General features: G+C 39.4%; 1 pseudogene across 1 annotated transcript; it reads right to left on the bottom strand.

Moving 5' to 3' along the window:
• Positions 1–543: 543 nt before the first annotated feature.
• LOC308272658 (ras-related protein Rab-2B-like) lies at positions 544–2,948 on the bottom strand (annotated as a pseudogene). The gene is made up of 2 exons: positions 2,651–2,948; positions 544–1,139 (listed from the first exon to the last, which is right to left on the bottom strand). The product of its transcript is annotated as a ras-related protein Rab-2B-like (transcript).
• Between the last annotated feature and the right edge of the window lie 244 nt (positions 2,949–3,192).

The following is a 3,192-nucleotide window of genomic DNA, read 5'->3' as shown; positions in this document are numbered from 1 at the left end:
TTTGGCAGTTACTCTAAGAGACAGAAATTAGTAATGGGATAGTGGAGAAGCACTCAGCTTCCATAAGCAAATAGATTGAACTGCCTTCTGCAAGAACTATTCCGAACTGGCAAATAGATCACCAAAGCAAAAGAAGTAAAAACTCAAGAAAATTCCTAGACAGAGATGTCCTGTCCAAAGACCATCTATATCTTAGTGTTCAAGTGGAATGCCCTTGACTTGCTATTAACTTTTGGTGGGGAGCAGATTGTATATGAATATTAAATTGTTTATTTGTGAACTACCATGACAATCAACTTGGATCCTAACACTTTAGATATTAAAATGAGGATGAATCTATATATCCCCTAATCTCTATAGGGAAGACTCACATCCCTGAAGAAAAACAGGTCAGTAAAAGCCCCAGTTCTCCCATGGTCTTTAGGTGGAAAGGCAAAGCATACTTTGAAAAGAGGCTGTTCTTAGCCAAAGCAAGTAAGACCTCTTTAAGCCTATTGATCTAAAGCTGTTTCAGGAAGGAAAAAAAATGTTCAAGCCAAATGGTCAGCAGCAGCCAGAATCAAACCCTATGTCACAACAGTTCCACTGGGAAGTGCTGGATCCCACTGATGTTGAAATTGACTGTTGGGGCCCAATCTTGATGCCATTTGTGGACATAAAATAAAACTTACTGAATCTTCCTGTATATTTCTTTGACTGTGTTAAGTAAAGGCTTCTTCAACATCGCAGGTGGTTTTGGCTGACGTTTCCATTAAACTAAGTCCATGTTCCCAGTCAAAGACCTCTCCTTCCTCTCGTCACATCCCTGTGGGACTCTAGGTCACTCTTATTCCCAACCAACATAATAACCACGTTGGAGCTAGAGTGCTGGCGGGTATCGTCTAGCCATGAGCTCAGATGAGTGGAGGTTTCACGCCTGGTGATGTCTTACACTAACCATGCTCCAGCTGCTCCCCTGTAGTAGGATTGGTTGATAGAACAGAAGGATTCTTGCCCAGCCGTATCCCAGATTTGCAGTTTGATTTGTCTTCCATCAAATTGACCATACGGGCTCTAAACTCCACACCTATTGTGAGGTCGTGGACAGGCTGGAACCACTTTGTCTGTGAACTGCAGGAGGAGACAGGACTTCCCCACACCTGAAAGAGGAGGGGTCACGTTTCAGCAGGCGTGTGACCTGGGATGTTTTCAGCTCTCCAGAGCTGGGTTTTGAATCCAGATTGTCAAGATCTGTCTTAAGCTCTACTGCTATCAATAGGCTAGCTTTCAAGAAAGGTATACACCATAGAAAAACTATGTGAAAATAAACATATGTTCTTAAAGTGAAGTCAAGATCAAACATTTCCCAAAGTAAATAGCATAAAGTGTAAACTGCTTGCTAAGAGAGCTTAGAACTAAATTTGTCTTTTAGACTTAGTTACGAGCAAGGCAACCTGATCAGATTTATCACTCAGAATTTCTGTGGAAAAGTTGTATTTTTTTTTTTAGATAAAGTGTTTGAGGTAAATATAAACATTTAGAGTCTGAAATCCTATTCTATATAACATAACTGCATATTCAGTCCATATATTCACCATGAGGCATCTAAACCACACTTAGCTACTACATATATACCCAACAGTAATCTACTTACTAGTGTTGCATATGCCAAAGGGACTTGAGTGACATAAACACAACTATTTTCCATAATTCAGTAACTAAAAAGCTTAACCAGTAATTTAGCTAAACAAAATGCAACATTCATCTTTCTCCATATTCTTAAACTTTATTAAAAGGGCTAATATTCCTTTGGCTAAAGAAAACTTCTGATAGTCGCATCAACTGTTGACAACTTTTAGGCAAGAATCACTATAATCACAAGCAATGTCTCAACCCATTAACTGGAGTTCCCAGGTGTGTGTAATATTCAAAACTGTGAAGCTGATGTAATAGTCTATTGTCTACTTTTTCTACTCTAAGTTAGCTTCAAGCTTGTTGGTTTTTCTGTATTGCTCATTCTTTTTCTTCATACAAATTAATTAATTAATTCATTTTTGTGGTACTGGGGATGGAAACCAGGGGCATTCTACCTCCAGCCCTATTTTTTATTTTTTATTTTGAAACAAAGTCTCACTAAGTTGCAGAAGGCCTCACTAAGTAGCTGAGGCTGGCTGCAAACCTGTGATCATCCTGTCTCAGCTTCCCAAGTACTGGGATTACAAGCATGCCCATCATGCCCAGCACAGATATTTTGTTTTAATGAAGCTGGCACAGACAGTGTCCCATTTAAAACCCTTAACCCAGGCCAAAAGTATGAATACAATCAAAGTGAGCGGTGTTCTGTGGTATATACTTTTATTAGCTACTAATGAAAATTAGAGTTTTTCTGGGGTCTTCTGATAAGATTTTTGTTTAATCTTAAAATGCTTTCACTTAAGTGAAGCCATCTTTGGAGTTAGTCATTCCTCTCATCATGTCTATCATTTTTACTCCAAAGCCCTATCTTTTTCTGCTTTAGGTCCAGACTTTCAGATTTTAAAAAGAGCTTCAAGTTCATGAAAGGTCATTTCCCCGAGTTCATTGCTCTGAAAACTTTTCATCTTTCTCTGAAAGTCGTGGAGGAAGGAAGCAGTCACACGCTGGAACTTTAGGGCTAATTGGAAACACTCACACTGGTCCATATTATCGACCACCATAAGCCTGAAAACACACACTCTTAAAAATGTGGCCTTTCTGTGTGCATGTGTAATTAAAATGGAGAGGGCAATATGAAGGGAGCTGAGGTTTGATCTTGTGTTTCTCTCCGAGTAAGCCTGCTTTGTGTTCTCTGGTCTGGAGAGCATATAAAGCTTTCTCCCAGGCCTTTCCCAGAATTCACTGTTGAGCCCCTTTAACTGTCCTACATATGACTTGGGCAGATATATCTTTTCTAGGCAGTCATTTTCAACTCTTTCCATACTTCTCTCCATCTGCGTTTTTAGGAGATCCTATTAGACAGATGCCACTTCTGTGCCTAACCTTAAACCCAATGCTAACACCACAGCTAAAATAAACTGACCCATGAGAAACACTCAGGAAATGTGCGGGCTGTTCCAGTTACCTACTGCTATATAGCAAATTGCACTATAAAAAAATCTTATATCTCCTGATTTTGTGCACTGGGAATTCAAATAAGAATCAAACTGTGAGTTTCTCCTGTTCCACACAGAATCC

The sequence above is a fragment of the Muscardinus avellanarius genome (assembly GCF_963383645.1).
Source record: "Muscardinus avellanarius genome assembly, chromosome: 1".
Classification (NCBI taxonomy): Eukaryota; Metazoa; Chordata; class Mammalia; order Rodentia; family Gliridae; genus Muscardinus; species Muscardinus avellanarius.
Note: the sequence above shows the minus strand (reverse complement) of the source record. Positions and strands in the feature narration are given on the sequence as shown.